The 21952-nt window shown below is 38.8% G+C and overlaps 1 protein-coding gene across 5 annotated transcripts in view; it reads right to left on the bottom strand.

The window, feature by feature from the left end:
• The window catches only part of RAB27B (RAB27B, member RAS oncogene family), a 178360-nt gene that overhangs the window by 43472 nt on the left and 112936 nt on the right, over window positions 1-21952 (bottom strand). The window contains exon 2 of one of the 5 annotated variants that reach the window (XM_086372447.1): window positions 18377-18513. The exons of the other annotated variants lie outside the window; for them this stretch is intronic. The gene's annotated coding sequence lies outside the window, so the exon portion shown is untranslated. The remainder of the gene's footprint in view (window positions 1-18376; window positions 18514-21952) is intronic. 5 annotated transcript variants of the gene reach the window in all.

Below are 21952 nucleotides of genomic sequence, written 5' to 3'. Positions count from 1 at the left end.
GAATAACCTGATTCTAGAAACAAAAGGAGCCATAGGCAAAAGGCTACTGAAAACTCAAATGCAGGTGGCCTGAAGACAGAGGATGAAATGAGGTGGAAAATAGTGTGAGATAATGACAGGCCTGGTCTGGGCCAAAGAGACTTTATAAACTCCCAGCAAGAGAAATACAGCATTCTGAGCTTCTAAAGACTGATCTCTCAATGAAAAGAGGGTACACTAACAGTAATACACATGAAGAGATAGCAACCCACCCGTTGTGGTACTTCTGAAAAAGAGAGAGGAGACTTCAGGCCAGTTCATAAAATAAACAAAACACTAAGAAAATTAATAGAAATTAAGAAGGTGATCGGTTTCCACTTTTTTCTTCTTTCATAGCCTTTAGAGAAAGCTACTTACAATTTCTTTGATGCTGCCACAGCATTATCCTTTGGAATCTGGGCTGAGACCCAATTCCAAACTGCTGGAATAACTGAAACGCTGATTTCATGGGTGTCTTTTTTCTTTTTTAAGTAAATCCGCATTGCCATAGACTGCCAAGCATCAAGCTCGCCCTGAAATTCACTGGGTCTTAAAGAGTTCTTTCTCATCTACTTTTTGCTGAATGTTAAAAGATTTCAAGTTTAGTTGCTCTTCTAAAGATGCTTCTATGTGAAGTGAAGTTGTCAAAATTAAAAGAATTTAAAATTCCACTGCAGCTCCACTGTCTCTGATTCCACGATAACTATGCTTTCAGATTCAGCCCCACGGATGTCTCCACGTTGCCAAAATACCCAGAACACTGTATTCCCTCAGTTGTAAAGGAGAATGTCAAGACAGTTCAATAAACATTTACTGAACATCAGCTACATGCAAGACTTTCAAAAGTGCCATAAATAGGGAGACAGATGAAAGCAGTTAAGCTGGAAATAAAATTCAGTTTCTTCTCTCCTCCCTGAATCTGTGTCTTAACTGGAAGACATCATTATCCGGAAATGACCGTGAAACAGATTGAGTTCTCTGCTGCAGAAAGTAGAAATCATTTTTGGTCTGCTTTGACACCATGCATTTCATAAAGCACGTCCAGAAAGGAAGAGCGAGAACATGCTCATTATGTGCAGGACAAGTTAAAACAAGTGTTTTAATTCAATTTCTTCATTTAGTCACACATCAAGACATGCATATGACATACATCCAGTTTGAGCAGGAAGATACGGTTCATTAGCAAGAGACGTTGCTTCCTTTCCCGCTAAATCACAACTGGTCATTATGTTTGTTCAACTTTTAATTTTATAAGCCTATCACACTCAGGTGATACAAGGCAGGTGAACCAAAAAAAAAGCACAAAATCCAGAATGACCTTAAAGAATTTAACAGCCTTGAAAGAAACTTGAGCCCAGAGGAATTTTTCCTGTTTGGTTTATCTTGGCTGGTTCTCTCAAGAAGGCATTTTAGCTGAGGTAGTCATCCACTGAGAAACAGAAACTGCTGTTCTGGATCTTTTTCCAAGTTAAAAATAGGAGGTTTTGAATACTGTTAAGAGAACTGGAGTCTCAAAATTAAGCCAGATTGGGAGGTGACCTGAGGGAGACTTTGAGGTCAGACATGGGAGGTTGGAGGGAGGTTCAGGAGGGAAGAGACACATGTGTGTGTCTGGCTGACTCATGTTGATGTACGGCAGAAACCAGCACAATATTATAAAGCAAGTATCTTCCAATTAAAAATAAATGAATTAATTAAAACACAAAACCCAGCTTCTCTACTTACTAGCTCCCTGGCTTCTATTTTATTTAACCTGGGTCTCAGATCCTGCCTGTGTAAGAGGGGAGGGGGGTCTACAGTGTGGGTAAAGCTCTGGTCTCATCACTTGGCCAAGGAGGATGAGGCAAGTAGGTGGAAGTGGTCTCTTGGTATAAAGCAGTGCTGGCAACTATTCTTTGCAATTTCTGCATGTCTTTGTAATCAGTGTTGCAAACACTCATTAATAACATTGCTCATTTTGTGCATTAAACCTAAATAATGACTGCATTAAAGGACTTTGTGGTTAATCAACTTGCATTCATCTGAAACACAACATATGAAGCGCTCAGGTGCTAGTAAGAAAGTAGTATAAAATACAATGCTTGCTCTAAGCACCTACACACTTAAGAAATCATGTTTGGGTGATTGCCAAAATATATTATTAAGTAAAAACAGAGTATGTATTTATCAATGATCATTGAACTGTACATTTAAAATGAGTGTATATTTTTTGTGTAAATTATTCCTCGATTAAAGACAATTGCAGAAAGAAAACTCTGTTGCCCAAGTATAGCCATTAGGGATTTCAGTGAAATTGGTCTGTATTCTGTGACTTGCGTATGGGCAGTTTTAAAACTATCCCAGTTAGATTTTTTCAAACGTGAAAAAAATCAAAAACCAAAAGCAGACAAACAAGATGCTGAGCAACGTGAACAGTGACTTAGGGAGGCTAGCAAGTAAAATTCAGGACTCTGTTAAATTTGAATTTCAGATACAACAGTTAATCTTTTCGTGTAAGTGTGTCCCAAATATTACACATTTAACTGGATGTCATGCATTGCTTTGGCAAAGCTAATAGTATGCTAATTCCATGCATAAAAAAAGAGACAGAATAGAATATGTGAATCCAATTGTTTAATTACATATTCATAAAATGGATTTGGAAGATTTGCATCTGAGGAGAAAAAGTAGCCAGGAGACAAGGAAGGGAAAGATACTTTTCATTGTTAACTTTTTGCGTCTTTGGAATTTTGAACCATATAAATGAATTACATATTTTTAAAACAAAATTCTAAAATAAATAATTGCTAATAGGAATGAAGGCTATATAAGGAGACAAAACTAATACAAATGATACACTTGGAAAACAAAACTAACTGAAATTTGCCCCAATATTTTATTCTATTCTACTCTGCAGTTAGATATAAGTAGAAAATTAACAACCACTTGTTGAGTTGTCAGACTATATAATTGGAATTAATATTAGAAAACTCCTGTTGAGTCACATTAATGGAAATTTAATTTAATCCTCACAATAAGCTCTGGGAGTTTTCCAAATGAAAATGCTGAAACAAAGAAACATCAGTGAACTTGCCCAGACCACACATTTAATGACCGGCAGGCCGGGTGTTTGGATTCAGGTCTGGCCATATCCGTGCCCTATAGTTTTTAAGCACAAGGCATTGCTGTACTGTCCTCAAGAATATAAATGCCCAAAGTCAGGGCATTTGTATTTGGGCATGAAAACTGATGCCAAAAGGAAGAACCATAAACAAGCACTTTCAGATAACAACATCAGTCCCTGAGCTGTGAAACCGGACACCGTGGTTAGTATTTTGCTTCCTTCTAAGTAAAAATGCAGGTATATACTTCACTATAATGCAGCCCTTCTGTTCCAGGACAGTTGTTTATGACATTTATGCAAATGTAATTGATTTTAGAATAAAATTGGGAATCCACTTCTTAGATAAACTCTGTGAAATTCTATTTTAGAAGGGAAGCTATTTTTATAATATGGCTGACCCAGATTCTGTTGGTTTTGGACGAGGAACAAAATGAGATAATCTAGGAGCTTGCTGATCGCCTTTCGGAGTTAGGGGTCCTAATACAAAACATGACTGATGGCCTCTGTGTAGAGGGGCTACTTCGCTAAACGACAAATGGTTTAACTAGCTAACTTAAGTTTCTAATTGAGTCTACCTTTAGCTAATCTAGTGTTTAAAATGTAGGAGTAAATATTTGCCAGGGAGAAGCAGAATGCCACTTCACTTCTCAAACCTGTACTATTTTCACAGCTTATCAGAGACAGGAATATTTCGTTTTCTCATGTGAATGGTTTTTAAAAGATTTCTCCAAAATCTGTTCTGGTCTACACATTCCGTGCATCACCAAGGATCTGCCCACTTTATATTGCAGGATGTAGTGAGCAGGATTAAAGGGTTTATCTGTTAGATATGACAAGTGAAAGCTAATATTTGGTCTTTGAAAATTAGTAGCTATAAAAACAGTGGATCAGAAACTATCATTCCATTGAGAGGAGAGCCACAGACTCCTTAAACAGCTGTCGGGATCTCTAGCAGATACTGGGTTGGGAGTACTGGTGAGGCATGTAAGCATCCTCTGCAGTCCAAGTGCAACCAGAGTAGGGCAGCTGAAGTTAAGGCAAGCCTGACTTCGCCATGGTCCCCCACGTTTGACTTTTCTTTGGACTTTCTCCCATCACACATTGCCTCTTCCGAGCAGCCAGTACTACAATTCCCAATCCAGGCTTTTAAAAAGTCAACTCTGGAATGAACATTTACTATCATGCTCTCAGGGACTCCCCTGGTGGTCCAGTGGTTAAGACTTTGCCTTCCAAGGCAAGGGGTGTGTGTTTGGTCCCTACCAGGGGAGCTAAGACCCTACAGACCTTGCAGCCAAATAACCAAAACATTAAAAAAAGAAAATTGTAACACATTTATTAAAGACTTCAAAAGAGGTCCACGTTAAAAAAAAAAAAAAAACAATGCCCCAGAGGTGCTATTGGCTGGCTTATGTCTCCATCTCCACTTGTCAGTGTTGGTCTCCGTCTTTGAAGAGCAATGTTTGTGCCATTATCTAAATATTCTATTTATTTTCTTCTTTATTCCTTAAAAAGTGAGCATTCTCTTGGAAAGAACAAAATTAAAGGATCTGTAGAAAAGGCTAGAGCTACACCACCAACACTGTGTCTAGAAGGCCATGAGTCACTGAGGATTTTACATCACTCTTACCATCGAAACAGATACCCCTCCATCTCCCTACTTTTTCCACCCCTCCCCACACCATGAAGTTTATTTGCTTTTTAACATACTTTCACATATTTGATTTAGTAGATATTTTCCAGAATCTATCACATTCTGGTAAAGCATTACCAGGAATTAATCTGCATAAAACTCAAATAGTTTTCAACAAATCAAATTGCATCTCCATTCAATTGTATTTGTTACATCTAATTGAATCAAGTTTTTTTGTTTACTCTTCTTATTTTAAAAATAGAAAAACTGAATTGTTTATATCTTTCATAAATCATAATGGTTAAAAAATGTTGTTCCCTCAGTTTTCTGAAGCCCTTATTTATTTATTTTTCTCTGTAGGTCAATAGCCTGTTACTACATAAATATCTCCTTACATAGAGTCCAGGGCAAAATTTGTACATTTATTTCTGAATAAGTTCTATGAGTTTTTCCCATTTAATATTTTAATAATATGAAGACCCAACACTCAATATAAAAATCTCTATATAAAACTGCTGATAAATAGGGTTATGAAACAGCTGTAAACACTTATTTTCATAAATTCTGACAAGAATTGGGTTAATATTTAAATCAGGACAAATTAAGCTCAAGAATTTGGGCACCAAAAATCGATTCATGGGACTTCCCGGGTGGTCCAGTGGTTAAGATCTGCCTTCCAATGAAGAGGACGAGGGTTCAATCACTGATCCGGGAACTAAGATCCCATATGATGGGGTCCCATAGGGCAACTAAGTCTGAGCAGCTCAATGATAGAGCCTGCGTTCTGCAACCAAGACCCTACGCAACCAAATAAATGAATAAATAAATCATTTTTTAAAAGTCAATTCATGAAATATATGCAGGAAGCTTTAAATGGGTTTATAAGCTTCTGCTGAGTTTTTTTAAACATTTCTTTACTCACTATTTGAGCCTATACTCTATATCTTCCCCCATATCTTACCAGAAAATTCTTAGTGCCAGTGGTAGGATTAATTAATAAATAAAAATGAGCATGGCTATTTAAAAGAGTCAAAGCTTGGAGGGTATATTTAGCCTCACAAACAGCATGATATTTCTAATTAACATCATGTTCTTAAGTGGAGTTGTCTGGCGTCGGTTGGAAGCCATGGCCTTCCTCATTCCCTGGTCACCTCATGCTGACTCTCTAATCCACAGGCAAGTACAGATGGCCTCTCTCTACATTTTATTTTATTTTTTTAAAAAATAAAATAATTTATTATATTTTTATTTTTTAATTGGAGTATAGTTGCTGTACAGTGTTGTGCTTGCTGGTTTCTGCTGTACAACATAGTGAGTCAGCTCTATGTAAACTTAGATGCCCTCCCTGGTGAACCCCTCCCAGCCCAGCCCCGACTCCTATCTCACCCCAGGTCATCACAGAGCGCTGAGCTGAGCCTCCTGGGCTACCGAGCAGCTTCCCACTAGCGATCTGTTCTGCACATATATGTCAATGCTACTCTCCCAATCCATCCCACACCCCTCCTTCCCCCATAGTGATTTCAAAGACACCAAAACAGTAACCTCCTAAAATATATCTCCTCCTATAATCTACAGAGAGCTGAGTAACTCCACCATCACTATCATTTCATGTGAAGTTCTTTAGAACATAAATGTCAGCATAATACATGTGATAGTACTGCATTTCATTTCAGCATCCCAGAAATATACAGAACATTCAGATCCCTTTAGAATCCTTCCTAGAGCAACAAAATAGTATTTATGCCTTGGGCTTTCTTGTCAATACACTAGCAATTACATAAGGTCCTTTTCTACATCACTTATAAAACTGCCATTAGAAACATTATCTCCTCTGTGCCTGTGCCATAAAGTTACTCTTAGTACGCATAATAGAAAAAGATGTCTCTCTCAATAAATTGTATACTTTTTAAAATTTGACAAGAAAAGCTACAGTGCTCATTATCTTTTCGCCTGGAAGATCCAAGTTCAATTTTTGGCTTGAATACAATAATCATCAAGTTTCTCTTATTTAAACTATTTACTTCTCCTTAATTCTGAACTATATGACTCAGTTTTTGCTGGTTTTTAATTCTTCTTTTATCTACTTGACTGCATTTTTATCACTAACCCTCAACTACTGCAAATCCTTTTATGGAAGGAAGTAAACAGAGTCGATTCTTATTATTCATGGTAGTTTTATTCTATAAAATCACTGCCAACACTGAATTAGCAAACATGAAGAACTATTCCTCCTTCTAGGGAAAATACAAGGTGAGGTTCCTGTGAGCTTCTGGTTATAATATTTTCACCAAGTGATCAATACATCATCTTGTTTTATGTGTGTTTATGTTTAAAGAGGGGCTTCCCAGGTGGCTCAGTGATAAAGAACCCATTTGCCAAGCAGTAGACATGGGTTCAATCCCCGGGTCAGGCAGATCCCCTGGAGTAGGAAATGGCAACCCACTCCAGGATTCTTGCCTGGAAAATCCCAGGGACAGAGGAGCCTGGCAGGCTACAGTCCATGGGGTCACAAAAAATTCAGACATGACTAAGCAACTTAACAAAAGCAACTGTTTAAAGAGATCTTATTTAATATAGATTGTTGATTCAATAACCCTGAACTCAGAGCTAACAGTGCCCTAACTCATGCCTGAATGATGTTTAACACACATATATTCTTCATAAGACACGTCACAGCTTTCTTGAGCTTAGGAACACGAGACAGATGGCCCTTCAGCAATATGCTTGGGAGCTATTTTAAATAGAAAAAGTACCACCTTAATGCACAAAAATGCAAAAAATTTGGCTGTAAATAAACCATGAAGAGGACATTTGTTTACTGTGCGGGAGTTGAGACAAGGAGGGATAGTGATGACTTCTTTGACCTCATCCGGGAACTTGCACAGAATGTTCCCCACTCCAAGCATGGCAGTCAATGACTGCAAAAACCACCCTGAGTATTGACTGGGGAGTCAGTTACAAAGGCATCTCAGCCGGTAGGCGAGGTCACACATACGCGGTCCGTAGATCGGGAGGATGGAGTGTACGCTTTCCCAAGGTGAACGTTTTATTAAATTTTGGTCAATCAGCACATTAGCAACAATCAGAATATTAAATGATTGAGAAGAAAGGAGAGCCCCCAGCTGTGGAAACAGGAGCAGGTACTTTTTGGTGACCTCGTGGAAATGTGAGAAAGGTAAAGTCAAGAAGAGCAGAGGCAGAGGGGGCAGCTAGAGTCCCACAGGGGACTCGTGTCCCTGGGAAAAGTAGAGAAGAAACAAGATGAGCCTACAAAGGAGCCTGCATTAACCTACTTCACAAGTTGACTTTTTTCCTATGGCTGCTACTGCTGCTGCTGCTAAGTTGCTTCAGTCGTGTCCAACTCTTAGCGACCCCATGGACTGCAGCCCCCCAGGCTCCTCTGTCCATGGGATTTTCCAGCCAAGAGTACTGGAGTGGGGTGCCATTGCCTTCTCCTTTCCTATGGCAGTGACCCTTTTATTATATCCATAGTTATATGATATTATATTGCCTTCACAAGTTTACTTTTTTTCTATAGCAGTGACCCTTTTGTTATATCTGTAATATATATTACATAATATTATATTATAATGCCTGTCCCAGTAGATTCCTACCCTAAAGGTAGAAATGCATATTCAGGCTATAGGACCAAGTATTGCCATGCTAATATGTCTGAGGGAAAAGTAGCTTGGTACATACTTCGTTAATTTTGGCCAAATCGTTACTAAAAGTTGTAGTACCAGGTTCAGAACGGGGACTCGGGTTTCTGGCTTTGATGATGAAAAACCGAATTAAACCAGGAACAGCACACTCCCCTCGCCAACCCCTCTATTTTCACAGCACCAGCAATGTAAACACACACAGGAGGCAAAACCTGGGAGAAAGGCAGATTGGGAAAGATCCATGTGAATTTTGTAGGACTAGTAGTAAAACAGATCAGTCCGTTCAATTAGGATGCTGCGTAGTTAAGTCCTCCAGGGATCAACTATGTGAGAAGTAGCTCTGAATGAAAACTTATCAGCTCATCAAGTGAAAATCCAGCCTGGTTTTCTGCCTATACTTGACTTGGGGCCAACACTAATTAACCCTCTTGGCTCTTTCATTCAGAGAAAATTAGTGGGATTACTAGCACCACAGGGCTCCGCAGATATTTCAACTCATGGTTATTTGTCATAGCTGACGGCTGAGTCAATGTTTTTTTCACACAGTTATCTTCTGTAGATGATATTGATATATAGACAAATGGTAACTGTGCACTGTGCTTTATTCATGCACTTGGCTTGGTTCTTGAAACCATACTCTTGTTATTTCAGAACCAACCCCCCTGCCCCCCACCCTTGATTACTATGATAGTTCTCTGCCCACTGAAGCCATCTAAGGGTAATGGACATGGCTTCTTTTCTTTTTTAAGAAATACTTTTAGGAAATATATTTATTTGGCCATGTCAGGTCTTAGTTGCAGCATGTGGGATCTAGTTCCTTGACCAGGAGTCACACCCAGGACCCACATATTGGGAGCATGGAGTCTTAACCCCTGGGCCACCAGGGAAGTCCCTGGAAGGGCTTTTCTGATTCTGGAAGCACTTATACTTCCTGGGCTTCATTCAGACTATGGTCTTAAATCTATTTGAATGAGCAGCTGGCAAACAGATTCCAGCATAGGAGGAATGGTTGCTTTGATATTCATGTTTTTAAAAATTAGCTTATTCTTGATTATCTGAAAGGGGAGAAAATGTATAGCTTGATTTTGGCCTAACTTTATAGAATTCAAAGTAATCTTTCAAAGAAGATTTCATCACTCACGTTTTATATTTCAGGAGAATGGAAATAATCTTTTTATCATATGATACCTAAAGCATTAGAGTCAAGTTCAGTTCAGTTCAATTCAGTCACTCAGTCATGTCCGACTCTTTGCAACCCCATGAACCACAGCACGCCAGGCCTCCCTGTCCATCACCAACTCCTGAAGTCCACCCAAACCCATGTCCATTGAGTCAGTGATGCCATCCAACCATCTCATCCTCTGTCATTCCCTTCTCCTCCTGCCCTCAATCTTTCCCAGCATCAGGGTCTTTTCAAATGAGTTAGCTCTTCACATCAGGTGGCCAAAGTACTGCAGTTTCAGCTTCAGCATCAGTCCTTCCAATGAATATTCTGGAGTGATTTCCTTTAGGATGAAATGGTTGGATCTCCTTGCAGTCCAAGGGACTCTCAAGAGTCTTCAACACCACAGTTCAAAAGCATCAATTCTTTGGCACTCAGCTTTCTTTATAGTCCAACTCTCACATCCATACATGACCACTGGAAAGACCATAGCCTTGACAAATCGGACCTTTGTTGGCAAAGTAATGTCTCTGCTTTTCAATATGCTGTCTAGGTTGGTCATAACTTTCCTTCCAAACAGTAGAATCAAGTAGACTGAGCTAAAAGTTCAAATGTGTCTAATTTCCAAATAAGCCAGTTGGCTTTGCTTTCTTTTGTAACGATTTGACATTGTCCCCTGGCCCGGACGGTATGCATCAGGTACACACCAGTGTGGCTCAAATGTTGCTGTTATTCTTGCTGGCCCTCAGGTGCCATGGCAGTTGTTTAATGTGTTTAATACAAACCCCCAGTCCCTTGGGAAATCAGGAGCAGAAACAGGAAAGATGAGCGCAAATACATCCCTGATGCCCTTTCTAAACCCCACGTCCAAGGTCTCCCTTCAGAATCATCTTCTCTATATAAGGCAGTTTGGCACTGCTAAAACAAAATCATGAATTTTACTGAAAATCTAAAATTATAGCTTCACCATTACCACAAAGCTTTAATAAATATCAACGGTACATGGTGCTAATTTTAAAAAAATGCCTTCCTGAACCTCAGTCACCAGAAAAAGTTTAACCACAAACTCATCAGGTTAGATTACTTGCTGACAGAAAGCCCAGTGACAAGGTTACAAGCAAATTTGAAGGACAGTGACTGACTTCATAGATGCTTACAGTTTCTGCTCATGAAAAAAACAATACAAATGTATGAATTTAAGATATTTTGCCTGAAACTAGCAAATCTAAGGTGAAATTTTTAGTTGCAGCAGCCCTCCAAATTAAGAATATTTTTAAATAGGCATTTTGCTCTTACAAGTAGAGACAGATAAAACTTAATTAATGGCAGTGGGTGTTTTAACATATATGACAGTCAATATTTTGAATTCTGCTTTAGCCCACAGGAAAAAGGAATTCTACCTAGCCTATTTTGAGTTTGAGCCTAGCCAGGGTTTGCGCAAGCTCTGAGAATTGGTGATGGACAGGGAAGCCTGGCATACTGTGGTCCATGGGGTCGCAAAGAGTCGGACACGACTGAGCAACAGAACTGAACTGAACCTAGCCTATTGATATGTTCTCAATGGACATTTTTTTTTACATTATTGTGTAAGCTTTGATGGACTTGATAATGGCCTGATATACTGTGTCATGCTTAAAAATTATGTGAAAATATCTATATAAATTTCCTGTGAAACATAAAGCTTTATAGAACTCTTTTTCTGAAAAAAAAAAAAAACAAAAAACCTCAAAAACCTCAAGTCCTCATTGAAAAGACTAGAAATTATTTCAATGTATTTGTTTACATGTTCTAAAAGTTCTGCAAAGAAAAATCCATAGAATATTTCTAAAAATGTCAGTAGTTATCTGACACAGGTTCTCCATATAGTAGAATAAATAAGAAACTGCTTACATATTACTGCTTACAAATAAGAGAGTAAACCAGTCTCATTGCAGTTTTCTAAATTTTCTAAAACTGGCTTAATTATTTGGGAAATAAGCCAAGTACAGACAGAAAACCAGGACTAAAATTTCCTTTGATGAACTTTTTAATTTTACTGTAAGGCTATTTCTGCCATAAAAGCCTTCTGCCATCTGACATTTAATCTTTCTTGTTACTTGACAGAGCTTCCAAATATTTTTATGTGGCAAATACTGGATGCAGTTTTGCTTACTATGATCCATAAGGTATGTTTTTGTCTCTTAGAAAATCACACAGTTATCTCTTTGTGTGTGTGTGTGTGCTCAGTCGTATCTGACTCTTTTTGATCCCATGAACTGTCACCTGCCAAGCTCCTCTATCCATGAACTTTTCCAGGCAAGAGTGCTGGAATGGTTTGCCATTTCCTACTCCAGGGGATCTTCCTGGGGTAGGATCTTCCAGGGATCAAACTGGCGTCTCCTGCATTGGCAGGTGGATTTTTTACCACTGCACCACCTGGGAAATCCTTTTGTGTCACCACTGTGGTATCTCTTTGTGGTACCTGTGAATTGTCGAAATCCTCAATTTTAAACCACTTTATTCTATTGTAACAAGTCTGTATTTTTAGGCTGGCAGGCTGGAAAATGAACTGAATAGTAGATGGGTATCTATTTCTGAAGGCAGTAAGTCAGAGGATAGTAGTGGTGTTAAGGATTACTCTAAAATTACCAAGATGCAAACAACCAAGAAATCTTTTGCTGTCTATAAGGTTGGCTATTTATTTTGCCTTTGTGGATCTGGAGCTCTTTAGAGAAACTACAGGTTTTATGAACCCACCTCTTATATTAGCAGTTGGCTGAGATTAGCTAAGAAAAAAATGCCACAATTCCTGTTGGAAAAATACTCAAGGCAGTTACTGTTAACCTGCAGACTAACCAGTGTCTGACGGTTTATCAACTGAGTTTATTTACACCTACTTGTCAGGTTCACCCGGAAGACAGGAAACTAAGAACTTACTGTTAAGGATACACAGGGAAGTGTTTCAAACAGTTTGGTGATCAAGCCTCAAACTCTATGAAAGGGCCAATTTCCTTTCCGAGGGTGGAGCCTCTTCCTTTCCAAAAGGCTCTACAGAAAGGGCATCCTTTCTTCAAAAGGACCATATTTTCAAAACTAGGGATTTGAATATCTGTTTAACCCAGAGTCTGCCCTAGTAACGGGAGATTTTAAATGGCGGTTGCTCCAGGAATTCCGGGCCAGGGTGTTACCATCCACATAGGCTACATTAGCTTTTACCGATAAAGTTATTTTTGCTCCAAATTGTTGCCCTATAACTCTGTTCTTAAGTCTGGAATGTCTAACGGTAGGCATGCCTTTGGATTTTTGCTACATGTGAAAAAGCAACCATGGTTACTTGGAAGAGTGATTCATTATGTGTTTTCAGTCATAGCTACTTTAGCAGAAATTAATTCCCCAAAATGACTGGTTAGTAAGCCACTGATTTCCCAGCTTGAAAGCAACACACTGGTACTAGCACTGTAGAAAAGTATCAAAAGAGATAAAAGTGGGCTCTGAGAGGAAAGTAGGCTCTGAGATAAAATTCCAAGACAGATCAATTTTATTCATGACCTGTACTAAAAAGAAAATTCTTTGTTCCACCTTCAATAAATGACAAGGAAAAAAGATACAAGGAGACAATCTTCCCTCCTTGATAAAACAAGACACATGAAATTATTTGCCTAGACAGAATTTTAGGGGCCGTAGGGAATATTTGGCCTTATAAAAAGCTTCATTATTTCCAATTACACAAGAGAAGCCGAGGATATATCATGTCTACAAAAGTTTACAGAAAAGCACTTCTGTTTCTTCCTTAATAAAGTTCATGATAAAACCTACTATTGTTACGGATTTACTTATAGACCCCAATGCTATCATATGAACATAGTTCTGGAAACTCACTCCTGGAATGGATATCATAAAAATATTCACTCTCGTTAAGTCTAACACCAGTTCATTTCAGATCCAGTTAAACAGGAATATTTTCTGAGTAATCAGAATTAAGTGATATAAACAAGTTTATTAAGTGCAATAAACAAACAAGAATATGTTATTCAAGATTTAGTATATTCAGACTTTTTAAAATTAGTACAGTATTTAAAATATATTCTCAGTATCTAGGGGTGCTAAATAATTCACCAGGCCAAGAGAAAGGCCCTAAATAGACCAAAAACTTTTATTTCTGCCTATACACACCCTTTCGCTGGGACTCTGTGATTAAGAGTTGGTTTTCCTATTGCTTGGGTCACTCAGTTCAGGTTTGCCTTTAAATTGTGCCTGGGGCCAATTTTGGCAATCATGTCAAAAGAAACTAGATTTATAAAGATTATGGCTAGAATGGGAAAGTGTTTGTTTAACTTCTCTCCTCCCCTTCACACTCTGACATATAGCCTGTATTCACTAATACAGGCTGAAATCTCAACAAGTAACATGTAAAAATTATTCCAAATAGGAAGCAGTTGTAAGAGAACGCAGACTTTGTAAAACTGCATCCATTAAAATCAAAATTATCAAACTTCTCATTTTCTTCCACAATGGCCTGAACTTGAAAACTGGTTCATTCAGTGGATACATTTTGCAGCTCCTGCTGTTTCAAAGCTGAAAATAAGGAAGCCTGTTATCAGTCTTCAATCCAAGATTAAACACCAATGCAAGTTTTCACCCTTGACAATTCTGCCTAAAAGTCATAATTTATAGTGATCTATAAATGTTCATCATTAGTTACACAAAGCATTTTTTGCAATGATATTTGTCTTTTCTTCATGTTTATTGCTATACTGCCGCACAAGTGGGAGTGCCAAAAACAAGACATCTGTGTCCCTAATGCTAGCTTACCTATACTGAAACCTCAAACAAGAAAGACACTGGTATTTCCCAAGAGAATATATGAAATATTGATGAATTTACAGAAGGGGATAATCTAGAAGATTCACAGTTGGGTAACAGCTTGTAAATAATGTAAGTAACCAAATGCTAGAGAACAAAAAGGACTAAAATCAACATGGTTTTAATTAGAAATCTTGACTGGGGTATTTGTAGACATGGATTATGTGTCTAACTCATAGATGAGTCATGAAAATGTTGTTTAGAACTTTTCTTTCTCTATCTATAATAATCAGAACACAGATAACTGAGCTATTGGCATATTATGAGAAGGCTTTATAAAAAAACACATTTGTTCTGAACTAGATGCCTGAAATGATGCATCCGTAACAAAGACGACCTTCAACACCTGCATAGAAAGAAGAGAGGAACGTCTCAATAGGACAAGTAGTCATGCAGAAGGTTCTCAGGCTGATTATCCACTAATCAGAAATAGTTGCGATGGAGAGTGAGAGGCAGTCAGATGGTTGTATAAGGAATGTTCTTAAATGTAGCAACATATTTCCCAAACTGTTTTGAACAATGAACTGGAACGAGTATTAACATGGGAATGGACAAGGCGTTGGGAAGAGGAAGTGGGAGACAGAGAATAACTTGCCTTAAACTTGGTCCATGGACACACATTTACAAGTCAATTATGTAACAGTATTTTACATGGGTTGGATATTTCAAAAGTAATCGTTACTAGATAATTATCCTTTAATTCTTTTAGAACATTGAGATACATTGTGTTACGCTTTGGTAAGCAGATCCTGAGATTAGAAGTGTCATAAATTCAGAGGCAGCAGAGTTGGAACAAAGCTATTGAGTACAACAAAGGGAATGGCAGTTAATTTGTTCTTCAATTAATATGTGCTGGGCATCAATTATTGAAGCATGATATTAATGAGCCAAAATCAATAGATTCAATCACTTGAGTACTCTGCTCGGTCTTTTGTTCTGTGGTACTGGAACACATTCCTAACCGAGCTATGACATGTCAGTTTTCACAAAAGGGGCTGGGAGAAAACATGAGTGAACAGAATCCTAGGGCATGGAAATATTTAAAGTGGTTGCCCCACATACAGGGATAAATGATGCCCGATTCATAACTAAGAGCTACAGGCATATTTATCCTCCCAATTTAATAATAGCAATCAACATGATTATATATAACCTTACATTTCCCCTAAGTCCTTCCAGAATGTAAATGGCCTTATTAGCCAAAGCTGATTGGTGCTGACAGAACAGGAAGAAAATCATGACTCCTATCTTATGGCCACTAAACCTCCCTCTTCCCAGAGTCTCCTTCAGAGATGGCATTAGGTCTTAGGGATTTTCGTGATCACTTGCAGACCAGCACTTCCCAGTTGCTATTATCAGTCTGACCTCTCCTAGCAGGTTTAGAATCCTGAAGGCTTTTTCCTGGTAAATCCAGTTGAATCATTATAGGTGCCTGAAAGCCTCAGTCTTCTCCTCCAACGTGCTTCACTTTCTCTACACCTAATCTCAATTCTGGGAACTGTTCATTCATCTAATGCCTCCTAACGGTTGAGCCCATAAAACTTTCTCTTTTCTCCTATAGCTGGTCAATGCCATTCATTAATTATTTCTCTAATCTGACTTCTCTTCTCCAACCTTAACCGTCTTTTGAGCTAATTTCAGACCATTTGTATGTCCCACTTCTAACTGCTCACTCTACGGTTTTAGCCCCCTTAGGTTTTATCTTCCTCTTTATTACCACAGTACTGTGTTCAAACCACTAACAAACTTTACCAGGTTATACTCAAATTATCTGCTCATGGATCTACCTCAACAGATTCTAAGCTCTTCAGGAGCAGTAACTATGTCTTCCACATCCTTTCGATCAAACGACTAAATATGCTGCTGACACAAAAACAGCACATAATGAATATTTCTAATAAACAATTCAGATATGTAAAAATTATACCAGAAACTAAGTTGCTATTATTAGTTTTAACATGGTAGGCAGCTCTCTTTATTATAATAAATAATTGTAAATTTCAACTTTAACATGACTCAGTTCAGTTCAGTCGCTCAGTCGTGTCCGACTCTTTGTGACCCCATGAATTGCCTCCCAGCAACGTGGCATTTTCTCTAAAGTTTATACTCTGCAGGTAGAATTTGTGCTCTCCAAAGGATGTCCAGAATTCTTGGATTTTTATTTTCATGTTTTGCATCAAGTGGCAGTGTGCAATAACCCGTTTTTAGCAGAAAAGACTAAAAAGCAATGAACTATTTTTTAAACCTCTTATTTCAATTTCTACACACTTTTAAAGAACATAATTCCTGAGAAATAAGACAAAAATGTTTCTACTGGTAATAAAACATGATGAAACAGAATACATGTCTTTCTTTAAATATATAGTTAACATTTATGAAACCTTGAAATTTACTCTTTTGAATTAGCTTTCTGTTCTCAAGGTGCCAAGCCTATCCCCTTGCTGCTGCTGCTGCTGCTAAGTCGCTTCAGTCGTGTCCAACTCTGTGTGACCCCAGAGATGGCAGCCCACCAGGCTCCCCTGTCCCTGGGATTCTCCAGGCAAGAACACTGGAGTGGGTTGCCATTTCCATCCCCTTAAGTATATGCATATTTACTATATTGATTTTTTTTTAATTCCCCGCCCCCCCCCCCCATATTGATTTTAAGAATCATTGCTACTCTGGACGAATTGCAGCATACCTCAGTCTTTATTCCACTAAAATTATCCTAATCCAACTCCTTCCAGAATGTAAAGGATAGGAAAAGAGTTTCTGGTCCCATGGGCCTCACACATGAGCTGACTTTAAAAAGTCAAAGTGTACTTGGCAAGCGTGAAAAACCAGAAGGAGTCAGACCCATGAAAACCACACTTGATTTGCAAAGCTGTGTTGGGAACCAGAGAGAAGAGCATTACAGCTCAAAGGAAATTCATCTTCATCACAACTCAGCTATTATCATAGAGCCGTTTCACAGAGAAAACCACACCATAAAACTCAAAGACCTCCCCCACCTCGCACCGGAAATAGATGCTCACCAGGCTTACCAAGTCTGCAGAGTAGGGCAAGCCTGCAGTGGGTGAAACCACCCCCCTTAGAGGGCAAAACATATGCAGGACATAGGGCCTCACCTTCCATTTCTCATCTCGCTCTCACCTTTGTCTAAGAATACTCTTTGCAATCTGAAATGGAATGAGTTCTCACCAAATGTGCAAACTCCTGGGGTGGGAAGAGGGCACCTCCATTAGGAGACTATCCAGGAGCAGTACTAATAATGAGTTCTATATTCTACCTTTGTCTCCTTGGTTTTTCTAGTAGCTAAGTGAAAAAAATTATAATCTAACAAGGAGGGTTGGGGAAATTGCAGTTTTTAGGTCAGTTTCAAAATGACTAGCACCTGATGACGGCTTAGTCCAGTCCTGAGAAAAAAGCAAACCCAAAGTTGTTCATTCCATTTTATTGCTACTATGCAGTCTTCGTCAACTAGCATCCTGTATTTTTTTTTTAATTTTTAAATTTGTATATGATTTTTTTAAGTCATTTTCCAGTTAGAGTTATTGCAAGATATTGGCTCTTTTCCCCATGTTGTACGATGCATCCTTGAAACGATCTTTCAGCCAGTAGTTTCTACCTCCCACTCCCCAGTCCTTGTACTGCCCTTCTCGCAATGCATAACCACCGGTTTGTTCTCTGTATCTGTGAGTCTGCTTCTTTTTGTTTTATTCACTAGTTTTCTTTGACATGACAGGTTAGTTGTTCAGTTGGGTCTGACTCTTTCCGATCCCATGGGCTGTAGCCCGCCAGGCACCTCTGTCCATGGAATTTGCCAGGCAAGAGTAGTGGAGTGGGTTGCCATTCCCTTCTCCAGGGCATCTTCCTAAACCAGGGGTCAAACCTGGGTCTCCTGCATTGCAGGAAGATTTTTACCACCAAGGAAACAACATTTTAGATTTCACATATAAGTGATGTGATACAGTATTTACCTTTCTTTGACTTATTTTACTTAGCATAATGCCTTCAAGTCCATCCATGTTGGTGCAAATGGCAATTTTTGTTCTTTTTTATGGCTGAGTAGTATTCAGTGTGGGCTTCCTCAATGGTTCAGCGGTAAAAAATCTGCCTGCAATACAGGAGATCAGGAGACTCAAATTCTATCCCTGGGTCAGGAAGATCCCTGGAGGAGGGCATGGCAACCCACTCCACTATTCTTGCCTTGAGAATTTCATGGACAGAGGATCCTGGTGGGCTATAGTCCATAGGGTCACAAAGAGTTGGACACACCTGAAGTGACTGAGCACAGTATTCCAGAGTGTGTGTGTGTGTGTACACCACGTCCTCTTAGCATCTCATTTCTAACATAAGATTAAAGAGTAGGGCTTTGTCATATCATGTCGTATTTATTTAAATTTGTTTCTACATGTTTTTAACCCTTAGTTGTAAATACCAGGATATTTTCACTAAAGTGATTTTTCCTAGGATATGTTTTGCAGTGTTTTCTGTATTGTTTCTCATAGAATCATTCACCTCCAAGCTCTGAGAGGCAGCCTTTGATAACTGGCATTGCCAACCTTGGAATGATTAAGATCAAAGTTTGAATAAGGGAGGGACAGGGCCAAGACTGGGTGTGACAGTTTCTGCCTCTTTAGTTGTTTTGTTCACTCAAAAAAAAAAAAAAAAAAAAATTAAGAAATTAGCAAATTAGGTGCATTGCTCCGATGCTTCCCGGCATTTGGAAAAAAGATTTCAGAAAATCCGAGGTCTAACTCAGCTCAAGGAGGCACCTTGGGTGAATATAAGAAAGCTCCCGATCTTGGAAAAGGCTTCTATTATTTTAGGCACTAAGAGAGGCCAGGTTTTCTGTTCCCTCTTTGAAAAATCTAGTTTCATCCTATACTTTAAAAAAAAATATTTTCACGTATCCAGAAACACATATTAACAGTGCATTCTTTATGAAAATGTTGAATCACAGCCCATGAGAGCTGAGCAACGCTTTTAACAAGCTTCTCAGACTCTGAGGACCTTGCTTACGTAGATTGGACAAATGTCACACAGACCCATTTTGCCTTTTCTAATTATTTTTGTTCTGTATCCCTCAGGTCAGATTTAACTCACAGTTTCACTTTTCTGAGCAAGTTAAGAACAGAGCAACAAGAAAACAAATCGGGTTGACCCCAAGATCACTATAATTGACAATAAATTTATGGGTTACAGAAAGAAAGCTAAAATACAATCTTGAATATTTTCTTAAGCCTCTTAAAAAGAAATTTGCCCTCTTTTATAGAATTTATGTCTTTCTCTTTTTCTCTCTGTGTACATTGTGCATATATACTTATACATGTATATTATGAATATCTAAACTCATACACATAAATACATCTATAATTATGAATATCTATCTATCTGGATACATAGGTACATAAATGAAAGAGAGGAAAGAAACAAGGGGAAAAGGAAGGTAAGGAACTAAACAGGAAGCAAGAGTTACCTGGTTACCCAGGTCTAGAGCTAGACAATAGGGATATTAAAGTAATCAGTCCATTCCTTTTGTTGTACACAGGAGAAAACTGTGCCTTAAGGAAACTAAATGCCATACTCATAGCTTTACTACTCAGCACCAGTATAATTTGATTAATGATGGGCTTATCTGCCTTTTCTAAAATTGTTCCCCAGATTCTGTGAATCTTGATATCTTTGAATATAGTTTTACCTACTAAAAAAGGTTGTTCTTGCATTTCTGAATATTAGACATTTGGTTTCTATGGCAGCTACAATTGCTATATACACATGTGTGCAAGCTCAACTGCTTAGCCATGTCTGACCCTCTGCAACCCCATGGACTGTAGCCCGCCAGTCTCCTCTGTCCATGGGATTTCCCAGGCAAGAATACTGGAGTGGGTTGCCATTTCCTCCTCCAGGCAACTGCCATATACTATGATGTTATTTACTTTACTTTGATGCTATGTTCTACAACCGTATAAACTAAATTTTCACTGTTATCTCTTAATATGTGATCTATAATATCTATCAAATATCAAACAAATTGTGTTCTTTCTTGGGTTTGTAGGATTACAGTTTTGAAAGAGAGGTTGAAGTTCATTTAGTTCAGCTTCTCAGTACAGACAATTCTCTATAACAAATAATTCATGGAGTGGACTTCTTAGTTTTCTCAGATACACCTTATCCCATCTTTGCAATGACTTCCCAGGTGGGCTTCCCTTGTGGCTCAGCTGGTAAAGAATCCACCCGCAAAGCGGGAGACCCGGGTTCAATCCCTGGGTTGGGAAGATCCCCTGGAGAAGGGAAAGGCTTCCCACTCCAATATTCTGGCCTGGAGAATTCCATGGACTGTATAGTCCATGGGGTCACACAGAGTCGGCCATGACTGAGCGACTTACACTCACTTCACCCAGGTGGTCTCTCCAGCCTCACTCTGTGCCCCTCTCTAGCCCTGCTTTCTAGTCTCTTCTGTTGTTTTCAGTCCCTAGGCTGTGTCTGATTCTTTGGGCTGCAGCCTGCCAGGCTTCCCTGTCCTTCACCATCTCCCAGAGTTTGCCCAAACTCATGTCCATCGAGTCAGTGATGCCATCCAACCATCTCATCCTCTGTTGCCCCCTTCTCCTACCTTCTATCTTTCCCAGCATCGGGGTTTTTCCAACGAGTTGGCTCTTCACATCAGGTGGCCAAAGTATTGGAACTTCAGCTTCTTTTCAACAGACAATATCTAAATGATAGTGTCGCCTTCCTTCACTCAGAATAAAAATCAAAAGCCAACATGCTTGCTTTCAAAGCCCTCTGTGACCTGCCCCAGTACGACCCTGCCCCCAGGGACACAGACAGCCTTCCTTGCCACTTCTGGAAGTTGCCAGGCAAACTCTTGCTTGTTGATCCTTTAGTCTAGACAGCTCTTCCTCCTTGTCCTGAGCTTCCGTAAGACCAACATTCAAATGTCACCTTCTCAGTTAGACTTTCCCTGGGCACCTGATCTAAAGTTTCAACACTGACTGGGCGTGTCACTGCCACTGTTCGTTCCTTCTCTGCTTTACATTCTCGTCTAGCTCTTATCTCCAATGTATCACAGATCTAACTTGCACATCCATTTATTCTCTAAAGTAAAAGGCAAGTTCTCTGGAGTCCAGTCACTCTTGTGCATTTGGTCCACTTCTGTTCACACAGAGCCCAGAATAAGGCTTGACACTATTAGTAAATGTTTAAGAAGTGAACAAGAAATGTAAGTTCTTTTCCTCAACTACACTCACCAGTTGTTTACTTAGAAAAGACAACTTATTTAGAAATTTTTGGCTATGTGTTAAACAGCATTTTATTTTCATTACTGATAATCCAGACAAGTTTCCTTCATTTAAGGAGGGCTTATGAAAGATGGTTAATATTTAAAGAATATGAATAATGATTGCAAAGGGAGTGAAACAAGTTTAGTAATTCTCTCAACTCCATTTACGGAGTTTACAATTGGTTTTTATTATGCTTCATGGTGTTGCTACTTCCTACTACAGAATAAATGTCAGCTCCATTCTACACCTAATAATGAGTGAAAAAATTAC

This window comes from Bos grunniens, chromosome 24 (genome assembly GCF_055505025.1).
Source record: "Bos grunniens cultivar Pamir isolate PY7600 chromosome 24, Bosgru_T2T1.0, whole genome shotgun sequence".
NCBI classification, from domain to species: Eukaryota; Metazoa; Chordata; class Mammalia; order Artiodactyla; family Bovidae; genus Bos; species Bos grunniens.
This window is presented reverse-complemented; position numbering and strand designations above follow the sequence as displayed.